Source organism: Malaclemys terrapin, chromosome 8, assembly GCF_027887155.1.
Source record: "Malaclemys terrapin pileata isolate rMalTer1 chromosome 8, rMalTer1.hap1, whole genome shotgun sequence".
Lineage (NCBI taxonomy): Eukaryota > Metazoa > Chordata > Testudines > Emydidae > Malaclemys > Malaclemys terrapin.
In genome coordinates, this window is record NC_071512.1 from 32,657,122 (window position 1) to 32,671,038 (window position 13,917).

At 48.5% G+C, this 13,917-nt stretch overlaps 1 long non-coding RNA gene across 1 annotated transcript; it reads right to left on the reverse strand.

Moving 5' to 3' along the window:
• Positions 1-2,998: 2,998 nt before the first annotated feature.
• On the reverse strand, positions 2,999-13,469 carry LOC128842413 (uncharacterized). Its single transcript, XR_008445990.1, has 2 exons — positions 13,307-13,469; positions 2,999-3,202 (listed from the first exon to the last, which is right to left on the reverse strand). It is a non-coding gene; the product is annotated as an uncharacterized LOC128842413 (long non-coding RNA).
• Positions 13,470-13,917: the final 448 nt, after the last annotated feature.

Below are 13,917 nucleotides of genomic sequence, written 5' to 3' on the forward strand. Positions count from 1 at the left end.
CATTTTACTTGCCAGAGTTTATGCATCTTTCTATTTTCCTCAGTAGGATTTGACTTCAAGTTTTTAAAGGATACCCTTTTTGCCTCTAGTCACCTCTTTCACTTTGGTTACCCATGGTGGCATTTTTTGGTCCTCTATTTGCTTTAATTTGGGGTACACCTTTAAGTTGAGCCTTTATTATGGTGTTTTAAAAAAGTTTCCATGTAGCTTGCAGGCATTTCACTCTTGTGAGTATTCCTTTTAATTTCCATTTAACTAACGTTCTCATTTTTGTGTAGCTCCCCTTTTTGAAGCTAAATGCTAATGTGGTGGGCTTCTTTGGTAATCCTTCCCCCCAAAGACGTTAAATTCAAATTTATTATGGTTGCTATTGTAACCCACACACCTCCTGGGTGTGGTGTTCTGTCCCCTCTACTGGCACTGACACCACTTAGAGATTAATTAGTCTGCTCTACAGCCTTAGGTAAGAGCCATATGGCTTTTAGCTCATGCAGTAGAGGCTCATGCACTAAGCTTCAGAGATCCCAGGTTCAATCACGACCGGGGTCTGTTGGCATTACACTATTACCAAGTGTTTCAGGTATATTCACCACTTGGACCATTTTTCACAGATCTGGACCTTAAACTGTGGCTCTGATCCATCCCAAACTGATATCACCTGCTTGGATGTGATCTTGCCTAGTGATCTCACTCTTGGACCAGTTTGAACTGGTATATGCGAGCCTCTCCAGGTGGTGTTATCTGGAGGTGTTACAACCTGAGTAAATTTGCCTAATCACCCCCCCCCCACACACACACACACACTGTTCTTAGTTCCTGGACTGTGATCACCCTTCCCCATGGAATTCCATACAATCACTGCCCCACAATGATACTTAAATTGAACACAGTAAAATCTCCCAAAGATATTGCAGGAAATTCCCATAGCCATCACACACAAATGACCCCAAACTTGCGCCACTAACTCTACCCCTAGCCTTGATGAGGAATGCAATTTCCAAAACAATCTGGTGTGTGTGGTTTTTAGAGCACTCTGAAATAGAGACTCCTAACCAGATGTTTTGCTCTTGGGACAAAACTTCCAAAGGCAGACCCTGCAGAAAGCAGGCAGAGAGTAACTAATATGCACAACACACATTTTGGAAAGTTGCCAAAGGCAGGACTCAGATGCACTATAAATGGATGCTGTTTGAATTCAGTGGTCACAGCATGCTGCCTTGAGGCACCCAGTTACTCTTACATCAGGCTGCCTTCAAACAATCTGGCTTGCGACAGAGCCCCATGTCTACTGCACAAGTGCAAATGACTTTCTCTGACACATTAACTTGGCTTGTGGAGAGCCAACTTTTACCCTGGGTAACTTTGAAAATATTGTTTCCCCGAAGGGGCAGTGGCTACTAGAGACCAGGTGAGATCACATTCAAGCAATATCAGTTTGGGGCAGATCCAAGCTATAGTTTGATGTCTAGATCTGTGGGGAAAAAAAGTGGGGGAAGGTTCGAAGGAGGGATAAGTACGCTACAATTTTGATATTGCATGATTTTTTTTAAAGGGAAAGGTATAACTTGGAGACCCTTTGCTTTAACCACCCCAAATTAGGACCACTAATCCTACTCTGAACCCTGATGATGGACAGCACATTTCAAGGCAATTTGAGTATGCATGTGGATTTTAGGGTACTTAGAAAAATGAGCTATTAAACAGTAAGCTAGCCTTAACTAGGGGGGAGGGATAGCTCAGTGGTTTGAGCATTGGCCTGCTAAACCCAGCATTGTGAGCTCAATCCTTGAGGGGTCCGTTTAGGGATCTGGGGCAAAAATCTGTCTGGGGATTGGTCCTGCTTTGAGCAGGGGGTTGGACTAGATGACCTCCTGAGGTCTCTTCCAACCCTGATATTCTATGAACCCTAAACATAGTGGTGCTAACAGCCCACGATAATCTCTCAGGGTTTTTATACTGTGGCCCATCTCTGTAGGATCTGAGCACCTGTCATGTAAAATAAATAGCAGTAGTAAAGTTTCTATTGGACTTCATGGAGTCTGGCACTTCTCCCTTTATGGGGCCAAAACTCTGCTTGGCATTGGGTCCCTGAATGGGGAGGATTCTCCAAGAGTGTACAGCAGTGGTGGGCAACCTGCAGCCCATCAGGGTAATTTTCTGGCAGGTCGCCAGACAGTTTGTTTACATGTGCATGGCCACCCGCAACTCCCAGTGACCGTGGTTCGCTGTTCCTGGCCAATGGGAGCTGCAGGAAGCGGCGTGGGCCGCAGGGACGTGCTGGCCGCCGCTTCCCGCAGTTCCCATTGGCCGGGAACGACAAACCGCAGCCATTGGGATCTGCAGACAGCAGTGCAAATGTAAACAAACTGTCTGGCGGCCTGCCAGTGGATTACCCTGACGGGCCGCAGGTTGCCCACCACTGGTGTAGAGGATGGAACAATGCTAATGTGCTCTAGTATTGGCACTCTGCCGTAATAGCTAACCTCTTGTTTTTTTGCCCTCACTCTCGGTATACTGCCGGATTGTGTAGGAGCTCTCTACAGATGCTGCCAGAGCTTTCTGATTAGCTCTTATACTCCACTCCTGTTTGATACGTGTTCCAGGCAAAGCTGGGATTGGGGAGGTAGTACCAGTCAAAGGGAGTGAAGCAGGCGGTGGGGAGGAAAGAGCATGAAAGGCACTCCTTGTGTTCATCACTGGCAGGATCACAGGTGGGAAGCAGATTTCACAATCACAAATGGGTGAGGATGGCATTAGGTGCCCATCCCATCCTCCCATCCTTGCACTGGCCAGCGGAGGTGTTCAGCTACATAAGGGAGTGTAACTTGCACCCCTCTGAATTTTGGTGCAGCAGGTGCACATGGACATGGGAGTGGAGGAGGATTTTACTTGCCTGAGGCACTATGCTTCCCAAAGCATCTCCAGGAGGGCAGCTCTGCTTCACATCTGTGTGTTCAAGGCACAATCTGGCCTGGTACATTTACACGCTCTAAACTGCTTCCAATAGAGCTCCATTTATTCTCACTGATGTTGTTCCTGGTGGGAATGTTAGAAATGTGTTATATTCCTACTGCAATATGCAATTCAAAGTCATCATGAGAGGCAGGTAAGCCATGTTTATAAGGGACTCTGGTGACAAGCTGTGTGGCATGAGAAATTGCTCTTCCTCTCTTGATGTCATCTTATGGGGTAAGGTGACCACCTAAGAAAAGTGGAAAAATAATGTCACTTTATTCCTCTGAAATAAATTGAATTACTTGTTATTAAAAACAAAGATAACCTGATTTTGTTTTTATAAAACAAAACAAACATCCTGTTTCCATTTGAGTTTTTGAAAACCACAATGGAAACATTTTTATTGGTCTTAGTTTTCATAAAAGCTTATTTTTACAAAACCTACAGTTTGGGCCAAATTTGTTGTTTTAGTGTCCCTTTGCAACAGTTGTAGAGAAATGAGAGAATCTGGAAATATGATTGCCATGCTCTGAGGTTAAATAAATAGGATTCCCAGAAGAAGCTGAAGGGAGTAACAGTCATTCAAAGCCAGTGAAAGATGATATTACACTAATTATAATTGCCATGCTGTTAACTTTTTCTCCCCAGTAGTAATAATAATAATTAATAATATACTTTGAATTTGACAGATCTTTTAAGCAATGAGACAGCCTGCAAATGAAACTGGGCACAGGTCAGAGACTTCCACAATACTAAGGTAAAATTCCAGTGGTGTCAGGATAAAGAAACTGCTTTGGCCAGGTAGAAAGGAAGAACCCTTTTCTTTGAGAGAGTTTCCCTGATAATGCTGTGGCCAGATGTCAAACAGAAATGGACAGGGAACTGATTGTGATTTCTACCTGTTTAAAAACAATTGCAAGATGAGACTAATTGATGTGTATCTGTGACAACTCGCCAGGTCATCCCTTGAAAGCTCTCCATATTGTCTGCTTTCTGTGATGGAATGCACCCCTGAATTCACACCCTACACACCACTGTAATGATCTTTGTACAGAATATGCCTTGTGAGGTATCGCTTGAAAACTAATACAGTAACTCCTCGATTCAGGTTGTAGTTATGTTCCTGAAAAATGCTACTTTAAGTGAAACAGTGCTAAGTGAATCCAATTACCCCCAAAAGAATTAATGTAAATAGGGGGGTTAGGTTCCAGGGAAATGTCTTTTGCCAGACAAAAGACTATATATACACAGTATACGTTTTAAACAAACAATTTAATACTGTACACAGCAATGATGATTGTGAAGCTTGGTTGAGGTGGTGAAGTCAGAGGGTGGAAGAGGGGTAGGATATTGCCCAGGGAATGCCTTACTGCTAAATGATGAACTAGCACTCGGCTGAGCCCTCAATGGTTAACACATTGTTGTTAATGTAGCCTCACACTCTACAAGGCAGCATGAATGGAGGGAGGGGAGACAGCATGGCAGAGAGAGACAGAGACACACACCGTGTGTGTGAGAGTGAGAAACACGTGCATTGTCCCTTAAGTATGCTGACCCCACTCTAAGTACACTGCCTTTTTAAGTAGATCAGCAAATTGAGACAGCAGCTGCTGCTAGTAAGCTCCCTCCCGAGCCCTGTCGTGTCTCCCCCCCGCCAACCCGCCGCTCTGTGGAGATGAGGCGCAGGAGTGGGGGGGGGCAGGAGCAGGGGGACATCCTGACATTAGCATCCCTCTTCCCCCCCCCCCTTGCACAGCAAGCAGGAGGCTCCGGGGAGCAACACCAAGGCAGAGGGCAGGAGCAGCACAGGGCAGTGGGGGGAGGGACAGCTGAACTGTCCGGCAATTGATATAGCTTGCTGGGTGGCTGCTGCACAGGGAACTTAGGGGAGCAGGGAGCTGATGGGGGGCTTCTGGTCCACCCTGGTTCCAAGCCCCCACCAGCTAGCTCCAACAGTCTGCTCTTTCTGCAAGCCATGGACAAAGCAGGCAGCTGCCAACAACGTTATAAGGAGCATTGCATAACTTTAAACAAGCATGTTCTCCAATTGATCAGCAACATAACAACGACACAACGTTAACCGGGATGACTTTAAGTGAGGAGTTACTGTAGCTCTCTGTTCAATAATATGGTGAAATATAAGTAGCAATATTATTTGTAAAGTTATGAATTCCCCCTAAATGATATTGGTGGTGGCAGCTCATGTCCAAACCCATGTAGCCCTCATTAGGCAGAACTGGTCAAGCAGATTTTAAATAAAGGAATGTGTGTTTACCTCAGATTACATATAAATTGTAAACAGGTCCTTAAACAGTGAGAGAGGGAAGACAGGAGACAAAGAAAACCTGCATTTCAACAAACAGAGGTGAGAAGAAATAGCATGTAACCTCTTTCACTACCAGACATCATGTCACCTTCTTTATTGTTTAAATCAACTTTGCTTTGAGAGGTCACCTTCAGGAAAATGTATCTCAAAGGAGGAATGGACTATAAAAGTGAGGGGCAAAACCACACAAAGTTATCTCTCCCTATCCATCTTTCTCTTTACACCTGAGAATGCAAAAGAAACAGCAGTTGGACTACTAGAGCAGATCCTGACCTGAGAATTTGGTCAGCAATGTATTGAAAACATGTAGTTAGGGACTTCACCTTGAAGTCTAGTTTAGAAGGCTTTTTATCTTTATTTTTCTTATAATCATTACTTGTACTTACTTAATCTATCTCTTTGTAGTTAAATAAATTTGTTTTATTCTTTAATTAAAATTACTCCAGTGTTGTGAATTGTTTGGGTAACTCCATTTAAGGAAGCGGAGTGTTGTATGTTGATCCCCTTAGAGGGGCAATGGACGGGAGAGGGCTGGACAGATTTTGGAGGGAAAATCTGGGACAGGGGGTGTGTTGGGGCCACCCTCAAGGTAGTAACTAAGGCTGCTGGAAGCCAGAGCATGGTGGTGTTTGCTGACAGGCTGCTGGGGTCAGAGCTGCTGGACCAGGACTGTGGCTATACACAGACACTCAGGGTGTAACCTACATGCTGTTTGAGGCGCAGTAAAGCATTGTAAAGCACCCCAGGTTGCAGAGCAAGTGCTGACACTGTCCTTCACTGGTCTGGATTGCACCTCGGTATTTCATACTTGCGTTACAACTTTTTTAACAAGGAGAAATGAACCTCCCTGATTCACATTTTTTTCTTGGGATCATATACCTCTACAAGATTGTTATGCTGCAATTTGCCTTAAAAATGGTTTTACCTTAGCCTATCAAGCCTCAGGAGCTGGGACTCCAGACAGAACCCCCCTTCATTGTACAATGTCAGGCCCAAATACTGCAATGAGATCTGCATGGGAACACACTTGCCAGGCTCCAATGATTTCACTGGGGTCTGCCTATATGGATCCAATTGCTGGGACTGGAACTCCAATTTGAAAAATCCAGGTTCTAAGTGCCAATCAGCAACTTATGCAGAGGGTTAGGTGGGGGGTACACAGCTTGTTCAGTGGGCAATAGGTAATTATCTCACTTTTGGTCATCCTCAGCTGCTGGAGAATCCTATAGGAATGAGTTAGAGGTATGATCCCATTGGAGCCTTAGGTTAGATGTCTGAGTGGAGCAGTGACTACAGATGATTTGGGGGACAGCCATGGAAGAGTTCAGGAGAAGGGCTTGGCAGACTGAATGGGGAAAAGGACCTCAACTAGAGGCCCAGCCCTGTCTCAGAAGCTATGAATGACCAGGTTTAGGGAGGAGCATGCCTTCAGAGAGGAGAACCTCTAGCCCAAAAGGAGTGGGGCTGTTAAAGGGGAAGGTTGCCTTTTAAATTAAGTGAGATTGTAGACTGCTTGCATTAAAATTTGATTTAGGGAGGAATGTAGCAACCTGCATGGAACTTGGAAGGAGGAGCAAAGGTTGCTGAAGGGAAACATTTGGAGGAGACACCAGGCAGGCAGTCTGTGTGCATATGGCTGGAATGCTAGTACCAGCTGTAGCATCTGTAAATAGTTCTCTTCATAAAGTGCCAATTTAGTTTTAGAAGCATGGAGTCCTCTCATGTTATTATTCAGCATGTGGTATATGAAACAAGGCATAGTTAGCTGAGGAGACTTTGGAGGGGGAAGAGCCACTGGCTATGCAGCTGGGTGCTACCCTAACAGAAGTGAAAAGATGGGCTACAGCCAAGGCGAGAGAGACCTGGATCACAGTGTGACCACCCAGACAAGGAAACATAGGCTACATATATGCTGCAAAACAAGAAAACAAAACAAATCCGTGGTGGTGAGTCTCAGAGCCCAGGTCAAGTGACTTGGGCTTGTGGGACTTGCACTATAGGGCTAAAAATAACAAGAGTATAAATATTCCAGCTCTGGCTGGAGCTCGGGCTTTGAGACCCACCAAGGGGAGTAAGTCTCACAGTCAGAGTTCCAGACCGAGTGGCAATGTCTATATTGCTATTTTTAGCCCCAAAGCACTAGCCTCATGAGCCTGAGTCAGTTGACCCAGCCTCCGAGACTCGTTGCTGCTGTGGTGGGTTCCCCCCACGTATAGAAGCACCCTTAGGCAGAACAAATGGGCCCTTGACTACACTGGAAAATCATGCTGGGGTTACTCTGGCAGGCGTGGCGCAGCCAGGGCAGTGGCTGCTCCGGCTGGCTGGGGCTGCTTTGGCCAGTGCGCAGAGGGTTAACGGTTAAGGTTGGTTAACGATAAACCTAATGTTTACCTGCTAACCATTTAACATCCCTAGTTGATTATCAATTACAATCTTACATTTACTGGTTTCTTCACTGGTTTATAGTAATCTATGGCTCTCTGTCATGAGATGTACTAAGCAGAATATCTCTAACATTCATGTAATTGTTACCTGCAGCTCCCTTGCAAGCACTCCCAATTCATCACACATCCTGAGGCAAAGAATGTTCCATTTGGCAAAGTTCACTACGGCCTTGGCTACACTTGCGAGTTACAGCGCTGTAAAGGCTCCCCCAGCGCTGTAACTCACTCCCCGTCCACACTGGCAAGGCATTTGCAGCGCTGTATCTCCGTGGTTGCAGCGCTGCATGTACTCCACCTCTCCGAGAGGAATAGCAAGTATTGCGCTGCGGCGCCAGTGTGGCCACCCAATGCGCTGTGAATGGCCTCGAGAATTATTCGGCAGTATCCCACAACGCCTGTTGTAGCCACTCTGGTCATCAGTTCAAACTCTACTGCCCTGGCCTCAGGTAACCAACCATGTGACCCACCTTTTACATTCCCCGGGCATTTTAAAAATCCCCTTCCTGATTGCTCAGCCCAGCGTGGTGTGGAGTGCTATCAGTGAATCTTTCCAGGTGACCATGCCTCCACGCGCAAGCGAGCCCCAGCATGGAGCAATGGCGAGTTGCTGGACCTCATCAGTGTTTGGGGGGAAGAAGCTGTACAGTCCCAGCTGCGCTCCAGCCATAGGAATTACGATACCTTCAGGAAGATATCAAAGGACATGATGGAAAGGGGCCATGACCGGGATACCCTGCAGTGCAGAATTAAAGTGAAGGAACTGCGGAGTGCCTACCGCAAAGCCCGCGACGCAAACGGCCGCTCGGGTGCTCCCCCCGCGACCTGCCGATTCTACAAACAGCTGGATACGATACTTGGGGTTAACCCCACCTCCACTCCGAGCACCACCATGGACACTTGAGAGCCGGTGGGGGGGAGGGGGGGAAGGAGGAAGAGGAGGAGGAAAATAGGAGTGATGGTGGTGGGCCGGATGGAGACACCCCGGAATCCCTGGAGCCATGCAGCCAGGAGCTCTTCTTGAGCCAGGAGGAAGGTAGACTGTCGCAGCGGCCGGTGCTTGGTGGAGGACAAACAGAAGAGCAGGTTCCCGGTAAGCGTTTTTTTTTTCGGGAAGGAATTTTTGCGATGCGGGCTCTTTGGGAGAGGAGGGTTAGGCATGCATGCCTAGGTGCGGAATAGTGCATTGATGTGGTTTATCACATCGCGGTAATCGGCCTCGGTAATCTCCTTGAATGTGTCCTCCAGAACGTGTGCAATGCGCTTGCGCAGGTTTATCGGGAGAGCCACCGTGGTCCTTGTCCCAGCCAGGCTAATGTGTCCGCGCCACTGTTTCCAGGATGAACTCCTGTGAAAAATGTTGGGACAGTGTTCAGTGTAGGTGCCCCCTGAAGCTGTTAGCTCTCCCCAAGGCACAGAAATCCAGAGGACAGTGCAGCCCTGAAACAATCAGTCCCCCTTACTCACCATTTTGAGACTCCCGTGGGATATGTGTGCTCTGTTTCAGACAGGAAAATTATGTTATTGTGTAGACCCTGTGTGTTTTCTACTCCTTAAGTGCGGGCGGAATCATTACTCTGTCTGGTATAAACAATGCTGCCTCTGTTAAATGTTGCATTTTGCCTATACAGCTGCATCAACCTTGAGACCTCAGCCGTCCCTCTTATCGCCTGCTCAGAGACTGCAAAGACTCAGGAAGACACCACAAAAAAGCAAAGAAGACATGCTGCAAGAAGTGATGCGGCAATCTATTAAAGAGAATGAGAAAGCACAGAACTGGAGGGAGAGAGAAAGCAGGAGGCGCCAGGAAAATGCAGAGCACCGGCGGCAAAGCACCGCGCAGCGGCAGCAAAGCACTGATAGGCTCATAAGCATCCTGGAGCGCCAAGCAGACGCTATCCAGGAGCTGGTAGCCATGCAGAAAGAAGAGCAGTACCGCAAATGCCACCCCACCACAGCCCTTGTCCCAAAACTCTTTCCATTGTGCCCCACTGTCACCTCCAACCCACTTTCCCCAACTTCCATGTTCTTCACGCCACCCGCTGCCTCCAACACCAGTATCTTCACCACCCAGCCCTGAAAACCACGACCCTTACCCTCTGCACTCAACCCCCATCACCATGCAGTATAGCTATCCTGAAGTGCAGCACTCACTGCACAGCACACCAGACAGGACATACGCGAATCTGTGATTGTACTGTTCCCCACTCCACCCCCTTTTTTCTTTTCAATAAATAATTTTTTTTCTTTTCAATAAATGGATTTTTTGGCTTTGAAAACATTCTTTATTATTGCATAAAGTAAAAGACTTCTTAGCCCAGGAAATAAACAGCCACTGCAAGTCTGCTTAGCAAACACTGATTCCTAAAGATTGGAACTACTGCACTTCACTCCCGTGCAGGGCACCAGATATCACTGCTGGTTTTAAGCCTCAACTTGCTCTCTCAAGGCATCCTTAATCCTTGCAGCCCCACGCTGGGCCCCTGTAATAGCCCTGCTCTCTGGCTGTGCAAATTCAGCCTCCAGATGTTGAACCTCAGAGGTCCATGCCTGAGTGAAGCTTTCACCCTTCCCTTCACAAATATTATGGAGGGCACAGCACGCGGATATAACCGTGGGGATGCTGTTTTCGGCTAAGTCCAGCTTCCCATACAGAGATCGCCAGCGGACCTTTAAACGGCCAAAGGCACACTCCACAGTCATTCGGCACCAGCTCAGCCTGTAGTTGAACCGTTCCTTGCTGCTGTCAAGGCTCCCTGTATAGGGTTTCATGAGCCACGGCATTAACGGGTAAGCGGGATCTCCAAGGATCACAATGGGCATTTCAACTTCCCCTACCGTGATCTTCCGCTCCGGGGAAAAAAGTCCTGGCCTGCATCTTCCTGAACAGCCAAGTGTTCCGAAAGATGCGTGCGTCATGCACCTTTCCGGGCCAGCCTGTGTTAATGTCAATGAAACGCCCACAGTGATCCACAAGCGCCTGGAGAACCATACAGAAATACCCCTTCCGATTAATGTACTTGGATCCTAGGTGGGGTGGTGCCAGAATAGGAATGTGTGTCCCATCTATCGCCCCTCCACAGTTAGGGAACCCCATTTGTGCAAAGCCATCCACTATTTCCTGCACGTTACCCAGAGTCACGGTTCTTCTGAGTAGGATGCGATTAATGGCCTTGCAAACTTGCATCAACATGATTCCAACGGTCGACTTTCCCACTCCAAATTTGTTTGTGACGGACCGGGAGCTGTCTGGAGTTGCCAGCTTCCAGACTGCAATAGCCACTCGCTTCTCCACTGGCAGGGCAGCTCTCAATCTCGTGTCCTTGCGCTGCAGGGTGGGGGCAAGCTCCTTACACAGTCCCATGAAAGTGGCTTTTCTCATCCGAAAGTTCTGCAGCCACTGCTAGTCATCCCAGACTTCCATGACGATGTGATCCCACCACTTGGTGCTTGTTTCCCAAGCCCCAAAACAGCGTTCCACGGTGCTGAGCATGTCCGTGAATGCCACAAGCAATTTCGTGTCGTACGCGTTACGCGGCTCGATAGCATCATCGGACTCCTCACCCTCACTGTCACTTTGGATCTTAAGGAATAGTTCGACAGCCAAACGTGACATGCTGGTGAGACTTGTCAGCATACGCCTCAGCAGTTCGGACTCCATTTCCCGCAGACAGATCGCGCTGCACAGAAACCGTTGAAAGATAGCGCCAAAGGTGGATGGAAACAAAGGGATTTCTGGGATGTGAAGCGATGCATCTCGGGGCATTGGGACAGGACCCAGAATCCCCCGCACCCACACCCCCTTCCCACAACCCACGGCGCCAGAACGGGAAAAGGTGCTCTGTGGGATAGCTGCCCATAATGCACCGCTCCCAATAGCACTGCAATTGCCGCAAATGTGGCCATGACAGTGCGCTGGGCAGCTGTCAGTGTGGACAGACTGCAGCACTTTCCCTACTCAGCTGCACGAAGTCAGGTTTAACTCACAGCGCTGTACATCTGCAAGTGTAGCCAAGGCCTACGTGACTTAAGGCTGGGAGTGAGCAGCAGGGGCGTATGAACTCTTACAAAACACATATAAAGTGTGTGCGCGCAAATATGCCTTACTATAAAGAATGTGGAAAGAGGAATAGCGAACATATGCTGGTACAAAATCTGCTAAACAACCCAAGTCTCTGTGCTCACATCACCCTAGTAATCTGCTCTCTGCCTGGTTCCTGATTGAGAATTGCATGCTGTTAAATGTCTCTGCCCTTACATAAGTTGTCCATGGAACTGGCTCTAGTTATCTGATTGAGTCTTCTTCCATGACCATGTTGTTCCACATCATCTACGTTCCCCTAAAACAATAAAACTGTCACCCAGTACATGGAGACTTATAACAGAAGGAAAGAGAACTTTCACAATAGCTTTAACCAGACTATGGAACTTAGTCCCAAATGAAATAAGAATGACTGCAGACCTCACTATGTTCAAAACACATCTCTTTGACTTGGTTTTCCTTAAATTTTTTGTTCTCTCTCTCTCTTCCCCCCCACCCCCCCCCACATACATACATGCCATACACCAGGCACACAACCTATAAGTTAATATTTCTCCAAAGGAAGGAATAAAAAGAAATTTTGTAGTGTAGACATGGGCTATGTTATGGGCTTTTGCTAGCACAGCTGTGTCAGTCAGAGATCACATCTCATCACACCCCTGACTGACATAGCCATGCTGCCAAAAGCCTGCAGTGCAGACCAGATCCAAGCATAATGGATGCAAATATTTCTATGTGAGTTTGCAGAAAGCCAGGAATGCTTTTGAGAGTGTGACCAGCCCCATTCATCTCAGTGAGGTTTTAACTCAGATCCCCATGATGGTAATTTGAATGTCAACATTTTAACTGCTTCATTCCTCAGGTCAGGTCTTATCTGTACAGTGATACCACTTTAAATATATTGATCTATTTTAAAGTGGTAGAGTCACCTTAGTGCGCACACAGTTATAGTCCCTTAGCTATGTTGACACTATACATCTAAGGCAGGGGTTCTCTCATCGCACCATGACCCCCTTCTGACAACAAAAAGTACTACATGACCCCAGGAGGGGGACAAAGCCTGAGCTCCGCTGCCCTGGGTGGGTGGAGGGGGTTGGGGAAAGTCCGAGCCCCACCATCCTGGATGTGGGGGCCAAAGCTCAAGTGCTTCAGCCCCAGGCAGGGGGCCTGTAACCTGAGCTTTGCCACCGAGGGTCTGGCTGGTGGGGCTCAGGCTTCTGCCCCAGACCCCAGCAAGTCTAACGCTAATCCTGGTGACCCCCCATTTGTGAACCGCTTCTCTAAGGGCATGTCTACACTACAATTACACACCGGTGGCTGGGCCACACCAGCTGACGCAGCTGAAGGGGTTCTGGTGAAGGGTCTGTTTAATTGCAGTGAAGAGATTCCGGCTCCAGCCCCATCTCTGGGATCCTGCCACTTTGCAGGGTGCTAGAGTCTGGGCTCCAGCCTGAACATCTACACAGCCTTAGCTAGAGCTCCTCGAGCCCAAGTTGGCTGGCACATGACAGCTGCAGGGGTCTAACTGCAGTGTAGACATACCTGACCAGCACAGCTATGTTGGTCGGGGGCGTGAAGAGGGCTGAGCTGTCTGAGGGGATCTGCACTACAGACGGTGCTGCAGAGCTGTGCCAGTGTAGCGCAGCCACGTCCTCAGGTCCCCCTCCTGGCAGAGGAGCACGCAGGACTGTATAAAACGCCTGCATGGCCGTGTCCCCTAAGCGCAGCAGGCCTAGGAAGGGCGTGTGGGGGGTCACGGCTCTGCCGCAGTCAGCGTGGCTCTTTCTGTCGCCACCCAGCGCGTGTCATTGGGGGCATATCCCCAGATGCACACGGCTCCCGGAGAGCCCAGCCCACCTCCCCTCAGCCGCAGCCGGGAGGGGGTCCCCGGCTAGGTGCGGCGGGGCCAGGTAGCTTGTGTTCGCGTGGAGGGGCACTGCCCAGGGGGGTTCCCGCGAGAGAGAATAGCTAGGAGGAGGAGGGGACACCGGCCGCCATTTTGAACCCAAAGCGCCCCCCCTTTTGCCGGGGTTGGGGGGGTAGAGAGCTCGCGAGAGCCCACACAGCTAGGAAGCGAAGGAACACGCGAGCGAAGCCGGCGCACGCGCAGCCTAGACACTAGGGGGTCGCGTGGCTGCTGCGCTGGGGAAAGG